Source organism: Rattus norvegicus, chromosome 4 (genome assembly GCF_021556685.1).
Source record: "Rattus norvegicus strain SHRSP/BbbUtx chromosome 4, alternate assembly SHRSP_T2T, whole genome shotgun sequence".
NCBI classification, from domain to species: domain Eukaryota; kingdom Metazoa; phylum Chordata; class Mammalia; order Rodentia; family Muridae; genus Rattus; species Rattus norvegicus.
In genome coordinates this window covers 124,573,180-124,598,379 of record NC_141537.1, presented here as the reverse complement: position 1 = coordinate 124,598,379, position 25,200 = coordinate 124,573,180, and the positions used below count along the sequence as shown (strand labels likewise).

The following is a 25,200-nucleotide window of genomic DNA, read 5'->3' as shown; positions in this document are numbered from 1 at the left end:
ACAGGAAAAGTCACCAACATAAGGCAGGTGGGAACCTTCCCTGCCCGTGGCAAGAATGGGGAGAGTTAGTCAGTGGTGATGGACAGCAGAGGGAAAGTCAGCTGCAGGAACTTGAGTTGTGAAGCAGAGATGGAAGAGCTGAGGCTGTGCTCCATAAGCATCAGGGCTTCTCACCGTGGCTAACTCTAGGCAGGAGAATGGCTTCCTGACGTCATTACTGCTTGCTGACTGTACCTAGACCCCCGGGCCCCAGCTGCTGGATCATCTGGGTTGGTGTTGTGCTTTGTTTTCTGACCTATGAGAGAGTAGCTGAGGCTAATTAATATGTGAGGAATTACATCTTGATTTGGTTGTGGTTCCTGAGGCTGGGGAATCCAAGAAGATAGTGTAAACATTTAGTGTGGACTTTGTGCTGTGACATCACATAGGGAGAGGCTGCCGTGCAGAAGAATATGCCACCAAGTGTGGGTGAACTCACTTTCATAGCAAATCCATTCCTGTGATAACTAACCCACCCCATCTGGGGACACTGCCTGTCCACTCATGAGGGGAGAGTCTTCAGGACCTAGTCATCTCCTGACACTGTTACACTTGGGATTAAGTTTCCAGTACCTTAACATGGAGTACATGTATGTTCAATCATAGCAATCAGCAAGTTTCACTTAGTTCACAGCATCTTATCACTGTTAGCAGCATACAGAGCCACGATTAAGGAGTTAAAAGAAGTGATGCTAGGCTTAAGAATTCAGTTGTGAGTTATCAATGACTGCAGTAGGTAAGGAAGGAAGACTTATGTTATTATGCCTATTGGCCATTTCTCACCCCCGTTATGGTATATGGCCTCATTTTTCATGATCTCTCTCTCCCCTCTCCCCTCTCCCCTCCTCTCCCCTCTCCCCTCTCCCCTCCTCTCCCCTCTCCCCTCCTCTCCCCTCTCCCCTCCTCTCCCCTCTCCCCTCCTCTCCCCTCTCCCCTCCTCTCCCCTCCTCTCCCCTCTCCCTTCCTCTCCCCTCCTCTCTCTCTCTCTCTCTCTCTCTCTCTCTCTCTCTCTCTCTCTCTCTCTCTCTCTCTGTGTGTGTGTGTGTGTGTGGCATGTGCGTGCATGCCCTTATCCCAGTTCTGATCCTTCTGACTTCTGGTCTGGTCACCCCATAGACCTCTTGGTGCTTGTTGTAATATAATAATGAAGATTGTTAATACAGAGAAAGCACCCATGCCGAATGTCTCCTTTGCCTATCTGTAGCTAGTATGTTCTTTACACTGCATCTGTGTATTACAAAATATAATACAATAGCATCAGGGAGTGCTTACTCAGCACCACAGTCACAGAACCCCCAAGTACTCACGTCTTTCTGTGTATTCACATCATGTCCTAGTCCTGAGGTCTCTGCTACCCAGAAATTTGTGTTTGCAGTTCTGCGGGTGTGTGGACTACAAATGTCTAACTATATATTGTTGGACTGTTAATCCGTGTATTGTAAAAATGACAGCTTCACGATAGCTTTTGAGGTTTGCAGTTTTACTTAGCATCTTACTGTTCTAGACTTCATCTGTGCCCTGTGTGGTGCTGTGGTTTCCTTTTACTGATGTAAACGTTTATGGTGCGAATTTGCATTTTCCTGTTCGTAGAGAGTTGAATCATTTCTTGTGATTTGTTTCTGTTGGTAAGAGTGGTAGTGGGCTATTCCCTTATGTGCTTTCAGTGCTGTGTAAGAGTGGAAAGTTAACACACATGCGAACAGAAAGGCTGCAGGAATGATTTTTCAGAGCACTCCTACTGTGTTTATTAGTTTTTGTCACTTGGCACAAACCTAGGCATATATGGGAAAGGGGAGCTTCAGCTGAGGGGCATTTTCTTATTAATGATTGATGTGAAAGCCCAGCCCACTGTGAATGGTGCTACCTGTGGGCTGGTAGTCCTGAGTTGCATTAAAAAAAGCAAACTAGGCAAGCCATGGAGAGAAAGCCAGTAAGCAGCATTCCTCTGTGGCATCTACTTCACTTCCTGCCTCCAGGCTCCTTCCTTGAGTTCTTGCCCTGATTTTCCTCCATGATGATTTACAACTGTAAGCTGAAATGAGCCTTTTCCTTATCAAGTTGCTTTTGGTCATGTGTTTATCACAGCCTACGTAGAAAGTAAACTAGGATACGTAGCATCTGCACTCTGACAGAGCTGCTTCCATATGCCTCTTGACCTGTGTCCTCTTAATGGTAGACTAGTCGGGTAAATGACATGGCATTGAGATCCTGATTCCCAGTCTTTGCTTGCTGGGGATGTTGAGTGTCTTTTATGGTGTTTGCTTGCTGTTCCTTTTCCTCCTTTTGAGAAGTGCCCATTCCACCCTTTGATTCCCTTTGTGTCTGGAGGAGCTCTTTATGTTTACTATTACTCCTTCTCTGCCTCCCTGTTCCAGAACTCTGCCTACTTGCACTTTGTCTATTTGTTTATTCTGCGTGTATCCATGCATGTGCCTCAGAATGCACAGTGAGTCAGAGGAAACTTGTCGGAGTGGATTTTCTCTTTCCATCTTTATGTAGATTGTGGGGATTGAACTCAGGACTTCAGGCTTAATAGCAAGCGCCCTTACTACCTGAGCCATCTTGCTGGCCCTGCTTTGGTGAATATAGATTTCTTCTTAGCTTACCTGCAGTTAGACTGATTGATTGATTTCTGTTAGGTGAGCTTATATTCCTCATTAAGAAGCCATGCCAGCCTCAACTGTACTTCCCCACACTTGCTTCTCCACATTTCCTGTCTTTACGTCTCACCTTAGTGTATCTGATATTGGGTTGAGTATAGAGTGAGGCCAGGATATGTCTTAGTTTTCCCATGTGGCCGCATGGGTATCCCAGGAGCACTTGCAGCATAGACCTTCTTTCTTCAGCTACATATCAGGACATCTCAAAAATTCCAGATGCCAGGACCTGTGATCTTTTATTACACAGCACTTTCTGTGTCTCCTTCCCATTTCCCTTTTCTTCTCATTGTGGTTTCTGGCCTATGTGAATCCTATGGTAGGCTAGTGTGACTTTTCTTGAGCATTTATGTGAGGATAGAGTGGAGGAATGGTGGGTCTGTGCTGATAGCTGCACTGGTCCAGCTTGATCCATACATGGAGACTACAGGAAGTACTGAAGGCAGGTCTGAGCCTCTGCTCTGTCCACACATTCAGTACAGAGACTGTTCATACACATTTGGACTGATTTAGTTACTCAGTTGTTTCCTGTCTCCCTAACTCCTATGTCTCTGCTCATCATGGAAGCCATCTTGGCTTATTTCTCCAAAGATTCTGCCTGTTTGTAGGGCTTCTTCCTCTGTCTCCTGTCTCCTTTCTACACATGATAGTCTCTTTTTTCTCCTTACCCAACCTCCCTGATTACTAGTAAATGGGGGACCAGGGGACAGAATCTTGACACCCTGAAGTCTAGAGCAAAGGAAGGTCTGTTCATGCCAGTCCCCAATGATGGGGCAGAGCTTAGGACTCATGCTCCCCAGGCCGTTATCTCCCTCAGTCCTGCACTGAGCTCTTCCCTGGTGTGAACAGTGTTCTAGGCTGAGGATGCTGTATATACAAAGGCCCTGAGGCAGGGTGGAGTTTCGTAGGTTGTAAGCTGTAGCACAACTGAGAGAGAAAGGGGAACAGCAAAACGTGTATGTGTTGGGTGAAATTAAATGTCAGCATGTGCCTCAGGAAGCTCCTGGAGGGACAGTGGAGTCTTCATTCAGGCTCAAGGGTAGCCTTCTATGGGCCTGGGGTTAGGTAAGCCAGATTTGCTCCACAAACCTTCCCTGTTAGCCAGGCCCCAGTGCAGTCCAGGCTGGATCGTGACATATCCCCTGGGCCAGAAATTTAAAGTGTTTGCAGTTTGTAGCTGTCTGTTGTATTTAGAGACTGAAGCATCCCAAAGTCATAAATTACCTTGAACTAGTTTGGCAGCTCCACGTGACTCAGGGTAGCGGTTCTTCTAAGGCAACCACTTACATAACTGGCTGTATAAAGCCCAGTCCTTTCAGCAAAGCCTGACAGAGATGGGTCTGGCAAGGGCATTGGCCACACAGCACCTGAGGGGCTGACACAGGGAGATGCTGCAAGTTCCCTCAATCCCTGTCAGCCTCACTGATGTTGCCATGGAAACTTACTCCCTGCAAAGACGTTTTGTGAATTAACTAGGCTGGTACTCCTTCTTGTGTGGTATGAAGAGGCAGAATGTGTCTGGTCCAGGGCCTGGATGATATCCCTTCCGAGGCACCACCCAGAATCCATTTGTACCCTTCCAAGGATTACAGCTCGTTTCCACCCAAGTCTCCGATAGTGATAGGAGGTTAGCTTTCTGCTGACCCAGCTCTAGGGATGCTACTGGAATCTGGGCATCTGAGACAGCCTGGGTAGAGTGGAAGGCAGTTCTAGGGGTCCTGACCTGCTAGAACCAGTTGGTTTCTTCCACTTCCTTCCACTGCCATAGTCACTCACATCAGCCACCATGAACAAGGTTAGCATTACTGCTGTTCTTCAAACCCACCAAGGCCATGACACTGCTGACATCACATGTCACTACCGAGTCTGGCAAGAGGATTGCAGCTCAGTTTCCTGCCTCCCAACAGAACTCCCTGCTTGCTATCTGATACAAAAATGTGACTTGTCATTCTTGGGATGGCAGGGGAAGGTGGGAGGGGGCAAGGCAAAAACAGTCTCTGCTTCTAACATAGGGTCAAGTTGAAATCTCCAGAGTTCTTTTTGATTTCCTGGTATTCAATGCTAGACTTTAGATCAAATGGGACACCTGAAACTTCCATAAAAGGACAATTTATAGTGAAAGTCAGTGGCCCCTGATGGATGGGGAGCCGATACAGTGACCTCTGTTTTGCCATGCATCTACCCTGGAGAGGTGGGAATGGGGACCAGAGAGAGTCTGGGAAATCTAAGGTTGGAAAAGTCTGTCTGATCTAAGAACCAGAGAGAACCACACTTCCTGAAAGAGGAGTGTGTGGTAGGGTGGAGAAAGAACACTACTAGAACCCTGAAGCTGAAGAATCTTCTAGATTAACTGTCCCAAAGATATCAGAGTACCTGGCACTCACAGACAGACAAAGTGCCAAAGTGGAAAAATTCTCAGGATTCCCAGAACATTAGCAAAAGTATTCTGGAAGTCTCTCCTGGTGGCAGGAAATGCTGTGCCTTCAACTGAGCATAGATCAGTTCCAGCTGGGAATCTTGATGACAGGACCCTACAGTTGTGTCTGTTTCCACATGCCTCACTGTGACAAAGCTCAGGATATAGCTGAATACAGAAACACCCAGGCAGATAAAATGCATGATGTCTGTAGTCCTGGAGCTTTCAGGCTCAAAAAGTGTCAAGATAACACGGCCCATACATATAAAGAGCAGTTAGACGTTCAGGACTGACCCCAAATGTGTCCTGCTGCTAAAGTTGTTGAAATGGGGAAAGTGCTTCTTTCTGTACAGAAATCAACATCTAGAGATTAAAAATACAATGATATTATTTTAAAACTCAGGTAATCTTAAATAATACAGATGGTTTGTGAGATGACTCAGCAGGCAAAAGTGCTTGCCACAGAAGCCTGGTGAGCTGAGCTCAGTCCCTAGAACCTCCTATGGGAGGGAGAACTAATGACCAGATGTTGTCTTATGATCTCCTTGTTCATGCTACAGCATGAACATGCATATGCACACACACATAAGAATTAATACATTAAAAGAGAAAATTAAAACCAAAAACAACCTAATGAAACAGAAAGGTGGGGAGGAAGATTTAAACCTTAATTCATTCCAGTAATCCCATTAAATATAAATTATCTAAGTACTCTAATTTAAAAGTAATGAATTTTAGAATTTTTTAAAAGACAGGGTTCTAGCTTATATGGCCTTGCTAATCCCAGAATGCTTACAGACTAGGATAACCTTGGTTTTCAGCAATCCCCTGGCCTCTGCCTCCCCATGCTGCAATTATAGGCTTTTGCCATCAGGCTAGACCAGAGTAGAATTGGTTTGGTTTCGTTTTTAAGAAAAAAATAAAACAAGCACTATATACTGTTAATAAGAGCTAGTGTTTAAGTATGAAACAATACAAACAGGTTAAAAACAGAAGGCTGGAAAATGTGTTCTGTTACCACTGATCAAGAGGAAGTGGAATAGTCATATTAATACCAGATAAAGTAGACTTCAGAGGTACCCAGATATATAGGATATGGCTAGAGGTGAAGAGCAGCTCATGGTCATTAAGGAATCACTTCATGCAAAGAAAAGTGGCAGTTCTGAAATTTTAACAAGTGTTAAAAATACAGGATGGAGGTTGGTGGGAAAGCAAAGCTACAGTTTGATTTGAGACTTTGGTTTCTGCTTCTCAGCATTTGCTAGAGCAATATAGAAAATAGAAATCAGTAGGGATGGAAAGGCTCAAACAGTACCACCAAACTGCTTGACAGAGCACCTAATCATAGTGGACACATTCTTCTCAGGTAAACCGAGAACACATGTACCACGGTGATGGCTAGTCCAGCCAACTTGACAGGATCTAGAATCACCAGGTAGACAAACCTCTGACTGTATCTGTGAAGGATTATCTAGATTGGATTAGTTGAGATGGGAAGATTTAACATAAATGTGGGTGGCATCACCCTGTGAGCTCATTTCCTGGACTGGATAAAAAGGAGAAATCGAGCTGAATCCCAGTGGTCATCCCTCTCTGCTTCCTGACTGCAGACTGCCTCGTGCTCCTGCCACCATGCATGATGGTCTGTCCCCTCAAACTGTCAGCCAAAATTAACCCTTCCTTGAATTGCCTTGTCAGGTATTTGATCACAGGAAAACAGCAAGGGTTCCCAGACACTGTGTAATGAAATAAAACTCACTACATTTAAAAGAACTAATGACTACTATTACATTGTGGCTCCAGCCACAGTGTAAGAAAATTAAAAATCAATAACACATATAATATTTGGAAGTTGGGATTTTTGACAACATATTTTAAATTAACCATAGATCAAAGCAGAAACTAAAAGAAAAGAACTTTGAGCTAAATGATAATACAGGGTATATCAAAAGTGGCAGGATTCTGAGCTCAGTGTTAGAGGCTTACTTAGCCTGTACAAAGGCCTTGGGCATTCCCCACACTATAATAATAATAACTATATATAGTTATATTGTTATATATATGGTTATGTGTAAAATTGACAGGCTTCCAATGAAGCACTGCACAATGAGACATTTTAGAGCTCTAAATGGCAATGTTATAGAAGAAAAATGATGTCAAATCAATAAGCTTAATTTTCTTCTTAAGAAATTGTTCTTTTAAAGAACACATTAAACTTAAAGAAATAGGAGAAAACTATTAATGTCAGAGTGTAAATCAATGCAACTGAAAAGCTAGACATTCAATAAAACTGAGCATAATCCTTAATTTTTTAATTAAAATATGAATACATCATTTTTGCCTTTCCTTTTCCTCCTTCCAGCCCCTTCCATGTACCCACACATCTGCTGTCTCTCAAATTCATGATCTTTGGCTTCCTTTTTGGAAAAAAAAAAAACGACACACACACCTACATATAGAAATACAATCTGTTCAATCAGTCTGTATAACGTTACTTTATGTATGTATTTGATTCCAAGGCTGCCCACTTGGTACTGGATTACCGACTTGAGAACTCTTGCCAGAGACTATTTTCTCTCATCTCAGCATTCTTCAGTTGTCAGCAGTTGTTTGTCTAGGGTTGACTGCCCATAAAGTTCCCCCTTCCATGTTATTATGTCTGTAGGTATACTTGTTTAGGTTTTGTTTAGGCAGCCAGGTCGTTGGGACTTCATAGTGTAGCTCCTCTGACATGTCTAGGAGTTGCACTCTTTGAGCAGACACCCTGTTCCTCTGGCTCTCTTGCTCTTTCCGTTCCCCGTGCCCGAGAGATTTCCCGAGACTTAGGTGCAGGAGTTTTGTTGTGGATGAATCAATGGGGCTGGGAGCACATACAAACGCTTGTTCTCTGCATTTTGTTCAGTTGGTTTTCTGTAATAATCTCCATCTGTTGCAAAGAAATATTTCTTTGTTAAGGGGAGAGAGCCACACTTATCTGTGGGTATACAGATAAATATTTAAATTGTAGCGAGTGATTAAGTTGGGTTCATAAAGTAGCTGTTGTAGATTCCTCTCTAAGATCAATAACTTTAATAGCCTTGGGTAGTTGCTTAGGTTTCCAGTACCAGCTATGATTTCCCTCTTGTGGAATAGGTCTTAAGTCTGATTAGAGAGCCATTGGTTACTGCCAAGATGTAAGTGCCACTATTGTACCCTTAGGGTTATTGTGTCATACTGATCATCACTATAGTTCATAGGCATCATAGTTGAGTAGGACTATTGGTTGCTTCTCTCTTTTGAAAGCTTACATGGCATCTTCTGGTACTATGAAAGCTAGCTAATCCTTAGGGAGAAGGCTTTTAGGTTAGATCCAACTCAGATTCTTCAGGTTTTATGTCTGAAGCACATAGTGTCTTCAGCAATAAGACTTACATTGAACCTCTGAGAGGCAATAAGTCTAGTTCTTCAATATTAGTCAACATGAAGCTACTTTTGTCAGACTGATCCAGAAAAAAAACAAAAGAGAAAAGATATTAATATCAATACCAGAGATCAGACTAATGTAACAATAGAGTGTAGGAGCATTAAAGTCCAAGACTGGATGATTCTAAACACATTTGTGGTTAAAAATGTAGAGGTAGGTGGCCATAGTGGTGTACACCTTTAATCCCATCATTCAGGAGGCAGAGGATCTCTGTTCAAGGCCAGAGTAAGTGTTGGGCCAGCCAGTGCCACGCAGTGAGATAGTTTCTAAAAACAACAGCAACAAACCCCTCCTGAAACAATAAGACCATATAGTGAACACCTGCAGTCAACGTACAGCTGCTGTCACACTTGAAGGGGACAGACAGGAGTTTCTCCTAAGAACTGGGAACAAAGCAAATATGCCTTTCTCCACTGTGAGTCAGTAGATTACTGGAGATAAGTAAGGAAACTGAGAGAGAGAGAGAGATTCAAAAGGAAGACGTAATCTGTGTCTATGTTTAGACAGCATGATTGTGTGCCCTAAAAATCCCAAGGAATCTTCCAAAAATAACTCTGAGAACAAATAAATGAATTCAGTAACATTACATAATACATGATTATTGCAAAAATCAATTACATTTCTGTGTAACAATTAAAATTTTTGAAATTGAACATTGAGGTGGCTCAGCAGGTAAAAATCCTCTCTTCAGAGTCTGAGACCTGAGTTAAAACTCTGCAACTCATGAAAAGATGGAAAGAGAGAGCTGACTCCACAAAACTGTCCTTTGACCCCCACCTCTCCACCTGTATAACACGGCACATGTACCTCCCCACCCCAGACAGACAGACAGACAGACAGACACACACACACACACAAACACACAAACACACACGTCATACACTCTCGTATTCATGAAATAATAAATGCCAAGGATTTAGCCCTTTGGAAACCAAAATTAAAAAGCACATATGAGCTTGGCCATGGTGCGCAGTATAATCCAAGCTTTCAGGAAGCTAAAGTAGAAGAATTGCTTGAACTCAAATATTGGAGACCAGCCTGAGCACTGAGCCATAATGAGGCATTGCCTCAAACAACGACAACATTAACAGCAACATTTGTAGTTGCTTCTGAGAAAACAACATGCTTATACACAGATCTAGTGGGACATGCTCAGCACACTGAAGGCACGTTCTGGCTTTGAATGTGTGACGATGCAGATTAAAATTATGCAAAGGAGTTAGAGTTGGAGAGATGGTTCAGTGATAGAATAGTTGTTGCTCTCGCAGAGGACCCAGGATTGGTTCCCAATACCTACAGGGTAACTCACGACTGTCTGTAACTCTGGTTCCAAGGGATCTAATGCCAGTGACAGTGGCAGGAACAGCGTGTACATAGATGGAATGCAGCATGGTGTGGGTGTCAGTTCTCCCCAATTGGGTTATAGTTGTTTGAGATCTCAGAGGAGCTTCTAGAGTCTAGGTTCCTCCTATAACAAGTGTCAGCATGTGGTGAGCTGAAGCTCCCTACCTCACAATTTCAGAAGCAGGGACTGTTTTGTGGAATCTACGGATGAAGGATCTGAAAATGAATGACTGTTCCGAGGCATAGCTTCAGAGGCACGAGTGGGATTTGAAGGGGACTCTGCTCCAAGTCTTTCCTCTGGGGTGCCAGGCTCCACTGCCTTTGAGTGGCTGTCCCTACACCTTCCGATTCCACCCAAGTCTCGGCCTGTCATCACAACTCCCAGACATTGCAGAGAATGAATATGGGGCTGTGAGTGACAAGGAATACCAAGGTGCCTTCATGTGGGCTGAAGTCACAGAAAGTCTCTGAGGATTACCTTGAGTGACAGGGAGTCACTGCCACTGAAAGAGCTGGGGTAGTGTATTCCAGAAAGCAACAGAGAGCAAAGGCTTCTGTGGCATTTTTGAAGAGGACATTTGAGTGGATACTATGCAGATTTGGTGAATTAACAGAAAAGAACAAGACTGGAGTGGAGTCAGTCTAGAAATTTGTGCTGAGTGCAGGAAGGAGCAATGAATAGCTAGTAGTGCCATCTAAGAGCCCTCTGGTTCCTGTGTGGCTTAGGTAAGGAGGCAAGAAGACCTTTTGAAGGCATCTGTGGAGCTCTGACCAAATGCAAGGTAGTTGGTGAAGGATATGTTGTGAGGACGGCATGTGGACTTGGGGTACAGTGTTGTGAAAGAACTGTGCTTGAGGATAGTGCTGAGAGGAGCATAGGCCCAGAAGGGCTGGGGAGCCAGTGTTCCCACTGGAGACCTGCCTGGAGTGGCCCTACAGTATAATGGATAAGCAGTACCTTCACTCTACGGAAGAACTTCTATTTTCCCAGGTGTCAAAAAGGATAAGTCAGAGCCTGGAGCACTTGTTGAAATTTGCAGATCATTCTGTCAGAGCAGAGCCTCAGAAACCATCAGATATATTCAATCTTCCAGAAGAAAAACTGAGGCTCTAGGGCAAGATGGGCAAAACTTCCCATGGCCAACATTCTATCTGAAGTCATAGGAGGAGTCTGATACTGCTGACATGGTTTGGAGCCCCTCAAGGAGTCCCAGGAGGTTGGACCTGAAGCAGTTCCTAAGTCCTAATACAGACAGGTGACCTGGTTTGTGACTTGGCCTCTATGCTTTGCTGTCAGGGCTGTGACCCAGACATAAGAACCATCTAGCTCACAGTCTCATTTAGTGAGCCCTGTCCTATATGGACAAAGCCCCTGCTAGATAGGGGGCCACACTGAACTGCATTTCCCACAGCCAGGTAGAGATTGATTGGCAGTTTGGACTGCTGTGCTTCTCAGAGCTGCAGCCCTCAATGCAGAAACAAATGGGACATGTTCCAATATAACTTTACTTACAGAGGCAAGCTAGGGGCCATGGTGGTTTGTTGTGGTGGTTGATTTATCTCTGATCTGCACACACTAATTCCTGATAGCCCTGAGTCTAGTGAAGGCCGACTGGAGGCTGCAGAACACTCTCCTGGGTTTGAGCCCTTGCTTTCCTCCTCCCAGTTTACCTTCCTCATCTCTCTGGGCCTGAGTCAGGGATCTGAGATCATGTTCAGCCTTGCGACTGAGAAAGGCTGACCAGGAGATGCATGCATCCCTACAGACTGAGCTAGTCACTTCCGCTGGCTGTTACGAGCAGGTCACCTAAAATATCAGCAGCCACACCTTAGGACCTTAGGTTTGGAGACAGAGGAGACCCTAAGGTGGGCATTAGGTCAGGCCAGCCTTACCTAATGGACCAGGCCTGGCTAAGCAGCCATGAATGTCCCTTTCTACTGTGCTGGTCCCCAGGCATACTGTTATACCCTTCAATAGGCGATGCCGAATTAGACATGAAATGCTGGCGTTGGGAGAGAACCCCTCCCCTCCAGTGGACACTGTCTTCACTACCCTCTGGCAGTGACCTTTGAAGGCCTCTCTTGGAATCAGCCTGGGCAGAGCCCTCTTGGCTGCGCTTTTATCTTAATCATTTGCTCAGCGGGTGTATATTTGACATGTAATTGTCTTCCTGGGGGAAATTAATTTTCAAGGCTTTGAATAGTCTTTATTAAAATAAAGAGAACAGTCAATTCCTGCATTGCCCCCAGAGCGTGAGGGCACTCGGTGTACTTCCTGAGAGACACGTGGACCATTCTGCTCTTGGGGTTGCACAGGGTTGCTAGTCTGTGTACCCAGACCCATAGAATACGATTTGAATCTCGATACTCAGGAATAACGCTGAACCTCAGGGTCCTGGAGCACAAATTGAAGGCCCCGTTGCATGAGCCTGTACATACATCAGTGCTTCCAGTTTTAGGGGCACCAGCTGGTATTTGCAGGTCAGACCATTACACTGCTTCCTCTGCCCCACATCTCCTATGCAGGTTCAGGTTCTCCCTCCTGCCCCCACACAGCGAGCTTACTCTACTGAATAGCCAGAGGGTCCCTGATAAAACCTGGACAGTTTATGTCTCATTACTACCTAGTCTTGAGAAAGAGAGGGCAGGGATGAGGACCACAGGCTTTAGAGGCAGAGAGCCCTTGGCTGAGTGTGCCCTTCCCCCGTAGAGCCTCAGTTACACAATCTGCAGACTGAAATAGCGACCGGCTTTAGAGCGACCCTAAGGATCTAGAGCGGTGGAGAGTGTGGAGAGGGAGAGAGGATCCGTGGTGGTTTGAATGAGCATGGCCATCTAAGGCGTAGTCCCTAGATGGTAGAACTGTTTAGGAAGGATTAGCAGGTGTGACCTTTTAGGAAGAGGTATGCCAAGGAGCCCATCTCAGGCTCTCTCCCTCTCTTTTCTGTCTCCAACTTGCCAATAAATTGTAAACTCTCAGCTACTGCTCTAGCACCATGTCTGCCTGCCTGCTGCCTTGCTATCCACCATGATGATGGTGGGCTCACCATCTGAAGCTGTAGCAGCCCCCAATTAAATGCTTTCTTTATATGTTGCCTTGGTCACGGTGTCTCTTCACGGAAATAGAAAAGTAGCTAAGACAGGGTCTGAAGGTCACTGCTGCTGCAGACTTCTGGCTAGCTCCAGCAGCCAGGTCCCTAAGCCAGGTCCTGGCAGCAGCTCTGTGTGCTCAGTGCTTCACAGTGTCCCTGTGCCAAGGGAATGTCTACTAGGAACACACGGCAGAGCCAGAAACTGTTTTTACAGTTTCGAGGGCAATTGGTCCATCGCTAGGGACGAGTCATTGGGGACATCCCTCCCATCCCTCCCAAGAGAGCCGCGGATGACTGAAGAGGTCAGCATTTCTTCCTAGGGGGAGTTTAGCAGAATGTTAGCATAATAGCCCATGCATTGTTCCAGATACGCTCCAAGTTTGGGCTCCATCAGAATCATCCCACAGACCCTGGCCAGACTGCTTTGCCCCTTCCTCCACACCCATGGGGAGCCAGGCTGTGCTGGACCACACTGAAGAGAAACCCTGCCTCCCGTCCATATCAGCTTGTCGCCTACTTTGTGGGTATATGAAAGGTTTGCCATTTATTTCCTAAAAAGGAGCAACACAGAAAAAAAAACAAAAGCAAAGCAGTTTTGTCAGCCCTTTTAAAAGTATGCCTTAGTGTGTTTCCATTGCCAAAACAGAATACCAGGGGCCCACTAACTTACACAGGAAAGGGCTTTACAAGGCTCAATGCCGGCAGCAGAAGGCCCGGCCAACATGGTCCTGGCATCTTTGTGAGGGTGCCTTGCTGCATCGCAGCATGGAAAAGGAACAGAAAGGGAGATAGCCATATGCAGAAGAAGCCAAAGCATGAGTGGCGTTACTTGAAACAATAGTGTGAGAACTGATAGAGCCATGGGGAGCCTCAGGGAAATGCCACCTATTGTGAGTGTGGCACTCCTGTGACTCCTACTACCCTATCAGGCCTAATCTTCTGAGGGCCCATCAGATCAGTGCTGCCCCACTAGGGACCAGACATACAGAACTTTGAGGGGCAAACCACATCTAAGCCATAGTAAACTCACTTTGTAGTTTACCTAGACTATATTGTGGATTATATGGAGATGGGGGTGTCATCTAACATTAGGGCATGTGACACAAATATACAAATAATTAATTAGTTATTAATTAGTTATTGAGATAGGGTCTCACTATATAGCTTGGAACTTGCAATGTAGACCAGGGTGACCTCTCAAAATTACAAAATCTGTCTGCCTCTGCCCTCCCCACAAGGGTTGAGATTAAAGAAATATGCATATTTATTTATCTATTTATTTATTGTGTGTGTGTGTGTGTGTGTGTGTGTGTGTGATATAGGTCAGAGGACAGTTTTCAGGAGTTGATTCTCCCCTTCTACCATGTAGGATCTGGGGTTTGATTGCACTCAGGTCTTAAGGCTTGGTGGCAAGCACCTTACCTGCTAAACCATCTTGCTAGCCTAAATCATTTTATTTTTAACATATTGCCAGTTTGGTGGTGTACTCCTATAATACTTGGGAAGCTTGGACAAGATTAGAACTTCAATGCCAGCCTTGATTGTAGTAAGTGTGAGATCAGCCTAGGCTACCCAAAACTCTCTCCAAACAAATACACACATATACATACATACACACACACACACACACACACACACACACACACACACACTACCACCAACACCAACACCAACACCATCACCACCATCACCACCATCACCACCACCACCACCACCACCATCACCACCACCACCACCATCACCACCACCACCACCATCACCACCACCACCACCACCACCACCAACACACCACCAACAACAACAGCAACACTAACACCACCACCACCAACAACAACAACAGCAACACTAACACCACCACCACCACCACCAACACCACCACCAACAACAACAAAACAAACGAGCCCATAAACCAACAGCAACACAGAATTTTAGCAGAAACCAGCTTGTAGCTGAAGAAACTGTATTTGAGCTCTTTCTTTCCTTGGGGCTCTTTTCAGGTTAGAATGGGAGAGACAGCTTCCTGGTCACTCATTTACATGACCAGAGGCTTCAGGCTTTTTCCTTTGCTTTTTTCTTTTCTTTTTTTTTTTTTTTCCCCGGAGCTGGGGACCGAACCCAGGGCCTTGCGCTTGCTAGGCAAGCGCTCTACCACTGAGCTAAATCCCCAACCCTTTCCTTTGCTTTTTAAAAATGGAGGAAAGCATCATAGCCACAACAGTTTGGCTGGGCCTGGTGTGTACACTTACACTCTTAGTATTGGGAAGGAAGGTCTCATGTATGGGACCAGTATAGTAAGATTTTATCTCAAAAAGGAAGAAGGAAGGAAGGGGGAGAGAAGGGAGGGAACAAAGGAAGGGAAGGAATGAGAAAAAGAATTTTAACTATATTTAAGTTCATTGTTATGATAGTTATTATTGTCAAACTAACAAGATCTAGAATCACCTTGGAGACAAATCTCTGGGCAGGTCTGTGAGGAAGTTTCTAGATTAAGTTAATTGAAATGGGAAGATTCACCATAACTACCAGACTGAATAAAAATGAGAAAGCAAGCTGAGCACCAGGTTCCTCCTCTGCATCCCGGCTCACATGAATGTCAGCTTTTCCCAGCACCATTCACTGCAGACTGTCTTTTCCTTCACGAGTAGTCTCGTCACCTTTGTCAGGAATCACTGGGCCCTGTTTGTGAGTGTTTCCTTGCTTTCTTTTTACTCTGTCCTCCTATAAGCAAGGCTGCATTGGCCACACCCACACCTGTTTGCTTGTGGATTGTCTGGGGCTGCTTTCTAGAGAAACTGGGGAATCAGAGCCAAAAGAACATTTGGCTTCCAAAGCCATGAATATTGTCTGTGCTGCCCTGCATGACCCCATCTTCCCTCCTCGGCCTGTGCTCCCTCAGCCATCCCAAGCCTTTAGCACCTCAGTGCTTTCCTCCAAAACCGGGGAGGGGTCAGGATATCACCCCCCCAACACACACACACACACACACACACACACACACACACACACACACACACAGAGCTTTCTTCTATTCCCTAAGGGCTGGTCCCAGCCTTGTAAGGACCCCTTACCCCCACTTCCCCCAGGGTCTGTTGAAGAATGGTAAAGCTCTGACAGCATCCTAGAGGTGCTCTGATGCCCCTGATGGCAACCTTTAAGTTATTAAATGGTGGGAAAGCTGAGGGCAGGTCTAGTGGGATGGAGCCACTGGGGATTCATCGGGAGGGAGACTGATCTGGAAGCCCACAGTTGTCCTCAGAGGTGAGCACAGCTTCCTCAGGAAGCCTACCCTAACCATTCTAGACAAACTATGCTTTATGGTGCCTAAGGCTGGCAGAGCCCCATTGTCTATCCCCTATCCAAGTATGATATCCTTCATTTATGCAGCCTTAGACTATGCGGGGACCTTCCTGGCTGCTTACCGCTGCCAGTGATCTTGCAAGCCTTGCTTTGCAGTAGGTCTAGTAAAAGTCAGGGACTTGCAAGGTCACTGCATTTTTTTTTTTTGGTTGCTCTTAATGACTGGTAAAGCTCGGAAATTCATAAAAAGTACAAGCTTATTGGGGCCTCAGAGGGCTGGCAAGTCCAAGATTGAGTGGGTAGCGTCAGGTAAGACCTGGTGCTGCTTCTGTTGCTGGTGGAAAGCAGAAGGGTCAATGAAGCATGCAAGGGATGTGAACAGGAGGAGGAACCATGTCATAGCAGCTCTGACTTGAAAGCAGTGCCCATTTCCTCCAGATAGACCAATTCATGAAGCTCCACCCCAAGAAGGGGTGGAGCAACAGCTAGGCGCCTCCCTTCCTCAGTCTTCCAATTTAACGTAAGTGTCAAGGCCTGGGCTATGTGGTAGGTGGGTCTCTCACTGTACTGCACTAAGTGCTGCAGGAGCTAGAAGGCTACATTCTGAACCAACTGAAGAGTTTAACTGACTCCCTCGGGGACTGACTGTGGAGTGCCATTGGTGCTATTGTGTCCTGGTGTACCCCAGGAGGCAGCCCATGTCTCTTGGCTCTCATTCTCCACTCTCCACTTGCAGGTAACTGGGATTCAAAGCCCCCCCACCCCAGGCTGTCAGAATGGGCCATTCCTGAGACTCACTCTTTTTTTTTTTTAAATTAGTCATTATATTTGTTTACATTTCAAATGTTATCCCCCTTCCCTCTTAACGCTGCATTCAAAGAGGACACAGAGGTAGCCTGGCCTCTTGAAAAACTGAGAGTCACTAGAAGAGCTATCAATGTCACAGCAGCATGGTGGAGGCTCAGAGGTGAGTCCAGCTCCCTGTGGCAGAGGGGGAGTCCCTTCTTGTAAGTTTCAGAGGAAAAGGTTCTGTGCTACATGGCTGATGAATAGCCTGTGTCGTACTGCACGCAGTCGAGCTATTTCTGATAGCTGGATGGTAGGGGGATAGAACAGGGCCCTGCCTTTCAGGGAGTGAATGTATGATGTTGAGGACATGGGGGAAGTAGGGAGGAGAGCTACTTTAGTTAATGTGCATCCGTCATATGGGGCGAGTCACAGATGGCCTGGTAACCTGGGGCCTGTACACAGAATCAGTGATGAGGGAGGGGAGACACAGTTCAGATGTGCATGAACTAACTGAGCAGCAGCCTAGTCTGGGTTATCTTGATTTCTCCAGTGGCTGAGGTGGGGACACTGGTCCTCATTCTGCATCTGTCCAATTATTGGTCCCCATGGCACTCCATAGTGGGATCACATGGCAAAACCAAGCCACTTGCCTATAGGCTAAGGAATAAAACAGAGAGAGAGGAAGAGGCTGGCATTCCACACTCCCAGTGACCTTCAGGCCTCATTCCGGGCCCCACCTCTAAGGTTCCACTGTTCCCAAGAGCACCCAATGGGGACCACACTGGAACCACTGTGCCTTTGGAGACTTTCCAGAACAAAACTGTTATGTTCACTTCAATTATGCCTAATCTGAAGACTGTTGTTGACTGTGGGTGGGGCTACATGGATAAGGCTCATAGGAGGATTGGTGGATGGCCTTGTCTGAATGTCTGTGTTGGAGTAATTTAGCCCCTGGCTGGAATTTTTTAAATTCCAAAATATTTTAGATTTACAGAAAATGAAAACAGTGGTGCAAACAACAATACCTCCCACATGCCTAGACCATTCCAAACACCAGGTAAACAAGCATGGCACACAGAACTGCCCTGCTGGCGGCTGCAGTCACTTCCCCTGAAGCAAACAAATCACAGAGCAGCAGTACTTGGCAAGTGGCACGGAGTTTGGCTATGAGCCTGGGTGGTATGGGCCCCATATGTCACATGCACCCCACCTTGGTGTCCTGATCACTTGTGTTGTATATTTTATCTTATTCCTGCTAAAGAAGGAAGGAGAGGGAATAGTCTGTGCCCAAGGCACCCATGCCCTTCCCTAGGGGCACAGACCCTCTTGTCCCTGTGAATGCATTAACTGTGCTGTCCCCATGTAGGACAGCACCTCAGGATCTGTCATTCCTTCTGCTCCTCAATCCTTAACTGCCCACAGAATGTGCTTTGCCCACACTCTGGGCATCAACTTCCATGCTGCCATTGGCCCTGCAACAGCTGCCTGTGCCATCAGTTTGGAGTTGGCGTCTGTAGGCAGGGCCCTGAAGGATGGACATGTTTGAACTTGAATGAGATCTTGCCTTTGTCACCTGTATCCCTTTCTGTGTCTATTGTATTGGCTTTCTGGACAGTCCCTGATTGAAGCCTTGCCCGACAATCTAGCAAGGATTCTTAAAGGAACTCACCAGCCTGAATATGGGGAACATGACCCTGGCAGGCCTGGCTCTTCTTCCCCATTCCCTCTGCCTTGCTAAAAAACATTAGATTACAATTTCTAAAGCTAGCCACCAAGGTCTAGTCCCTTATTTAGCCAATCCCTTCTCTTAATGCTCACTTTCAAGGTCCAGCTATCAAAGTATTCAAGTCCAGCAATCAAAAGCCCCATTTAGCTCACCTAATTAACATTAAAATTAAAGACCTCATCCTAATGACATTTCCCCCCTTTACCTTTAAAAACTGTCATTTTCCTATGGGCCATATCTGTCTCTATCTAGATTCTTTTATTGTCCCTACCCTCTGGGACAAATAGTTCTTCCCCCTCTCCTTTTTCCCTTCCCCTTCTCCCTTGTCCTCTATCTCCTGTCTTTGTCTCTTATTCCCTCGCCCTTTGTCCCTCTGGGGAAAATAAATCTCCTTTATGCTGAGAACTTCGGCTTGGGGTTCCTGAGCCAATACAGCTCTGGTGTGTATGGCGCCACTCCTGCTTTATTTGTGAGGTGTGCTTGGTCAGGTAATGCACAGTTCTTATTCATGGTGTGCGCATGCTCAAGCACTGCATGGCTCTTTCCAACTTCCCTTTTCTTTCTGTTTGTTTTGGTTTGACTTTCCTGAGACAGTCTTAGTATATTGCCTTGGCCTCAATTTCCTAGGCTCAACCCATCTTCTCACTCCAGCCTCTCGAGTAGCTGGAACTTTAGGTGCTTAACCTCCCAACCTGAAACAGCCTTCTCTTATTGACTGCTATTTTGAAGCTCTTTCCTTGCCAGGAAGTTCTGACTAGCTAGGAGTCTGTTCAATGAGGTCTCCCAAAGGCTTTCTACCTGGATCTGCTCAGCTCTATTCCAGACCCTGATGAACAAAGCACTTTACCCTGGGGGCCTCCCCTCACATCTCTGAATTGTAGGAATTCTCTGGAGGTCATCCGCAGGAGGGAGGAGGGTTCTGGGAGGCCTAGCGCTCAGCAACGAGCTCACAGATGGCTGCCTGTGGAAGTGCCAACCCAGCTAGTGTCTGGGCAGTGTGGGCGTCCATGTGGACTGAGTCAAGATGTGCATACGTTTCCACCCATAATTCTGCCCAGAATATTCCCGAAGTAAGCTCTTAGAGACTGAAACCAAGCAAATGTCTCATATCATTGCATTATGACTAAAAAATGTTGGCAATGGTGTTGACATCCCCAAATAGGGGGTTTGCCTTATAATATACATTGTAACACATAAGAGAGGAACCATTAGAAATTAGGGTTGTGGAGACTTGAGAGGTGACTCAGCAGTTAAGCATAGGTACTTAGACCTGAGGTCTATTCCCAATATCCTCTGTTGGGTGGCTGGTAACCACCTGTAATGCCAGCTCCAAGCAGTCCAACATCTCTGGCCTCTGTAGGCATCTGCACTCACATGTACAAACCCACACATAGATACACATGCATACACCCAGTTGGTTGGGTAATTCCAGCTCTTGGAATCCAGGGACAGGAGGATTGCTGTAAGGCCAAGGTCAGCCTGCTCTATATAATGAGTTCCAGGCTAGATATGTCTCACAAAAGAAAAACAATAGGGTTTTTACAATGAGGCCAAAGGCTGCTTATGAAATAATGGATACAGGAGAAGCACAGCTACTGGAATCTCAGGTATCAGTCACATCACTAGGCCAGGCCAGGACTAATGTCACGGAAGGGGGCTGGCTCTAGGTGGGGGTTGTGGGTGGTCTGTTTTTCTTAGGGACTTTTTGTCTGTGCCCACTCAACATGTGTGCAGGCCAAAGAACAACCTTGGGTGTTATTCCTCAGGCACTTTATACTTTATTTTTGGAAACAGGATCTTTCACCGCCTTGGAGCGTCACAGTTCAGCTAGATGGGCCATCCAGGGTCTAGAGAGCCTCCTGTCTCTGCTTCCCTGGCATTGGAATTACAGGCATATGACGTAATGCCTGAATGCTGGGGACTGAACTCACATCAGCAGTCATGTGAGCAATCCCCCATATCTGTTTTCTGCATAAAGCATTAGGGTGGCATGAAGCATTGGCTCTCAGTGCCCACACATCAGTATGGGGCTGGCCACATAGGCATGGTGTAACCTTGTTCAGTGCTGTAGGGAGGAAACAGGATGCTGTGGGTCCTCATACATCTTTCTGGTCAGATCCAGAGGCCAGCTGACAGAGTTAAGGACCCCATCACATGCCCATGCATCCAGCCATGAACCAGAGCACTACAGTTGGACGTCTGACCAGGGTTTGGTTGAACGGGGCTCTATATTTAGGTGGTCATCAGCAGGGCCTGAGGAAGTAGGCATCCAGTCAGTAGGAAGAGAAGAGAGACCACCGGGGTTGGGGATTTAGCTCAGTGGTAGAGCACTTGCCTAGGAAGCGCAAGGCCCTGGGTTCGGTCCCCAGCTCCGGAAAAAAAAAGAACCAAAAAAAAAAAAAAAAGAAGAGAGACCACCAAGACGTAATGAGGGACTTTATCAGCCAGGTGCCCAGCAAGCCCTCCTCTCAAACTTCACTATTGAAATGATTCCATTGAAATCCTACATATGTCCCATAGCTGCTGTGTGTCCTCAAGAAAGTGGATTAACTCCTCCAAGGCTCAGTTTCTTCACACAGAATGTAGAAAGTCATCGAGCTGGTCATTGTGAAAATGAGAAAAAGAAATGTTAGGGGAGCCTACTGTTCAGTTGGTTGTGGTGGCCATACGGTGGCGATCACATGGGTTGACTTAGGGTGGAGATCACATGGGTTGGTGACTGCTTGCTTCACTTCTCTAGGTGAGCTAAAGAGGACCAGGCACTCCAGGTTGCAAAAGACATGAATCCACTTTTCTATAGTCAGAACTGACTGGTCCATGCTGAGTGTGGGGTGCTGGTGTCTTTCCTGCCTCACCTGATTTTCCCCTGAGGCCTGCAGTGTCTGAAGTTCCTCTTCACTCTACTGCTGGTGCCTCAGCCCTGGCTCCTCGGCTGGGCGTCCTGGCATAATGCCTCACCTCTCTTAGGCTGTTTTCATCAGGCGTGGAGGATCCAGCCCTTCCTCCAAGGTTGGAGAGGACAGCAGGACACAGGTGTGGGGGCATCCAGATGGCAGAGCCAGCTGCTCTGAGGTAACAGGAAAGTAATGGTGTGGTTTTAAACAAACTTGCCATTGCCTGGCCAAGAGAGCAGGAGCCTGTGGTCTGCTTCCAAGCCTGAGGAGGAGGGAGGACATGATCTATTGGTGCTGCTGAGTACTGGAGGGGGGTTAATTAAAAAGGTGGCTGGAAGATGAATTTCTAGAGGCACAAATTGGAAACCAGTGGAAGCTATTGATCTGCTTAATGGGAAGCCGATGGAGTCGGAACGGGTGGTGGCCAGGCTGAGGGTGGGCATGTGGATGAATCCTTCTCCTCAGCTGCCTTCTGAGTGGGGGCATGGGCAGGAGGGTTGAGGTAGAGCCCATTCTGACACCCTAATAGGGAGCTCAGAGGTCTCATCCTAACCCCTTGTCACCTCCAGTGGCCTGGTTTTGACAAGTTGATAAATGTCTTCATGCTTAGCTCCTGTTATCCTGCTTCCTGGTAAGGTGGGAAGAACTAGGAAGGGATGAGTGAAGGTGAGTGTGACAAGCCTAAGTTCTCAGTGCTGCTGGCAGACCATGGGGAGCCAAATCGCTGCCCTCCAGGCTCACATGTGTAATGCCAGGGAAGGCAAAGAAAAGGGGACCCAATGGCTGCAGGTACCAAATGGCAGATGAATACAAGAAGCATCAACCATTTCCCAACTCCCAGGCACTCTGATCAGGCTCACAGCAAACATGGTGGGATGCTACCTGCCTGGCCTATGTTCTCGTTTAGAGTCCCGGAATTGGCAGGATCTGGGCTTCACAGAAGTCCTCTGAGACAGGGGAATGACTATGAAATAGCTGGAGTCAAGCCACCCTCTTCCCTTATTTTCAGCTGGACACACGGTCACAAGATAGAGCTTGCAAGTGAAACTTACCCCAGGAAAGGAGGCCACTTCTGGCTTCTGTGTATTGGTTCCTGGACTTTACAGGGTTTGTCTCAAAGGGTGGCTGGGCTGTGTCAGTGTCCCTCGCAGATCCCTTGGCCTGATTCCTTTTTCTTCCTTGCCCCTCCTTTGCCTGATGTTCCTTACTAATAGACCTGCCCACCCACCCCTGCCTGGCTGTCATTTAGTGGGATACCATTGTTCCCTCCCCTCTGCCTCTGGGCTTCCCTAAGTTGTCTGATCTGCCCTACCAGCACCAGAAGGAGCTTTTAAACACTAAATCAACCTGCCACTGTCTGACTTGAGACCCCCCCCACACACACACACAGAATTTGCTCCTGCAGTTAGGATAATACCAAACTTCTTCACAGCCTCACACCATGGCCATGGTCCCAACCCCATGGTTTCTCAGCTCTCATCCTAGCCTGGCTCCCTCCTCACTTCCTTTTGCTCAGCGTAGGCCCCTTGTGCCAGCCCAGTAGCCCTTCTCCATCCTCAGGACCTTTGTACTTGCTGTCCCTGCTGCCTGGACCACTCTTGCTCAGGTCTTCTCATGTTGGCTGGCCTTGTTCAGGCCTCTGCTAAGGCTGCCTTCCCATGAGGCTCTCCCTGACCACCCCTCTGAGCTTTCACAGCTGACTGAACTTCCTCTCGAGACATCTTTTGCATGCAACTGTTCATTAGTTTCCTGTCTGTTCCTCTACTTGCTCAATCCCCAGGGCCAGGGTTCAATAAACATTTGTAGAATAAATCAATGAACAACTGCAGATCTGTAGGAATGCTGCTGAGAGAGAACCTGGCTTGCCTACAGCCCTGGACCCTGAAGGAATTACCAGCACTTGGTGCTATTATGCTGATTCCCCAGGTTTGACCTAAGAGTGTACATACCTGTAGCCCCCTCTATCCGTGGCTCCATTCAGATCCAAGCCTTAGAGGTAAGTTTCCAGAGATGTCCTAGAGACCTGACACCCATGGGTAAAAGGAGGAGAGCCCCCAGAAGACTGACTTCTTCCCCCAGCAGTGAGAGACATATATGCCAGAGGATATAGCATGTACAAAGGGTCCTACACAGGGAGAGTGTTGTGTGCAAGGGATGAAGGAAGTCTGCTAAGCCTATTTTAGAAGGAGAGAGATGGGGAGGCACAGGGCAGAGCCCTACTCTCTGCCTGTTCTCTCCTAGTGGATGACAGACTGAGAACGTGGACATTTACCCTACTCCTTGCTCCTGCCCTTGTTGTCTGCAAAAAACCATAGGATCTTCTCACCATTCTCTGTACAGAACCCTCCCAGCTTCACCCAGAGTATAGGCCAAATCTTTCATGTCACCTACTATCCCTGTCACCTGCAACTTCCTCACCTTTCCTCCAGTTCTGCTTTTAACCTCTCTGCCTGGTGACCCTGGTCTTAGACTGTCCCTGGAGCACTGCAGGTATGTCTCAGGGCCTTTACATACACTGTGCCCTCTGCTGGGAATGCTGGGGCACCACATAGGGTCCTCCCTTGTGTTTGTTCTGCTTTTATGGGCCAATGAGGGTAGGCAGGGGTTAGGGGTGTGGCTTTGGTGCTGGGATGCAAAGGAGACTTCCTGCCATTTGGGGGACTATGGTCAGAGACCTGAGCTCAACTGCTGGAAAGGGAGCCTGCCGGTTCCTGTGAGCCTTTCTCAGAGTCACCTTCACTTTTAGGGTGGTGACAGCATTTGAACAGAGCCTAAAATTGTTCGTCTTCCTGCTCTGAGGCGATGGAACACCAGGCAATGGCCTGGGACCCTGCTTACTACCCTAGTCACTCTCTGCAGCCATGTGGACACTGACACTTTGTATCTAGACACGCAGGTCATCTAAGAAGCACAGCAGGTGTGGGACACAGTTGGTGGGGTACCTCTTTTGGACCCAAATCTTGGCTTGCTTGGGACCTCTGCCTGTACTAGTCACTGTCTGGTGTCTGAGGAGATTATGTGGTGACAGCATAGCTGGTTCCTAATCTACGTCCTGTGGTATTGCTGTTGAACATGGCCAATGGAGGGTCTTTTAGTATATGCACAGGAGAATCGTCTCAGGCCCACTTTAGAACCTTCTCCAAAGCAGAAACCCTGTGTATATGAGCTGCCACTCTTGAGTCCCTCCTCTATGTTGCAGGGAACCAGGAAGCAACAGTCTTCATAGATTTGCCTATTTTAGGCATTTCATGAAAATGGAGCCTTCTACTCTGATATTCACAGGGAGGGGGGTGTCTTCTCTCATGCTATGTAACATGAGTTTTTAAAAAGATTTGTTTACTTTTAGTTTATGTATGGATGTTTTGCCTGCATATTTGTCTGTGCATACATTCCAGGAGGCCAAAAGAGGGTGTTAGATGCCCTGAAACCAGTTTCACACATTGGAAGCTGCTGGGGGCTGGGAATCAAACTTGGGACTAGGAA

The 25,200-nt window shown here is 46.8% G+C and overlaps 1 protein-coding gene and 1 long non-coding RNA gene across 9 annotated transcripts in view; one reads left to right on the top strand and one right to left on the bottom strand.

The window, feature by feature from the left end:
- Nucleotides 1-25,200, top strand: part of Iqsec1 (IQ motif and Sec7 domain ArfGEF 1) — a 319,742-nt gene that overhangs the window by 134,485 nt on the left and 160,057 nt on the right. The window lies entirely within an intron of this gene.
- On the bottom strand, nt 6,050-24,200 carry LOC147994965 (uncharacterized). 4 transcript variants are annotated; one of them, XR_015686839.1, is made up of 3 exons: nt 22,770-23,401; nt 21,782-21,979; nt 6,050-8,038 (listed from the first exon to the last, which is right to left on the bottom strand). It is a non-coding gene; the product is annotated as an uncharacterized LOC147994965 (long non-coding RNA). The 4 variants fall into 4 exon arrangements; XR_015686837.1 differs by having other exon boundaries at nt 6,056-8,038; nt 21,679-21,979; nt 22,770-24,200; XR_015686838.1 differs by lacking the exon at nt 6,050-8,038 and adding an exon at nt 21,247-21,421 and having other exon boundaries at nt 21,679-21,979.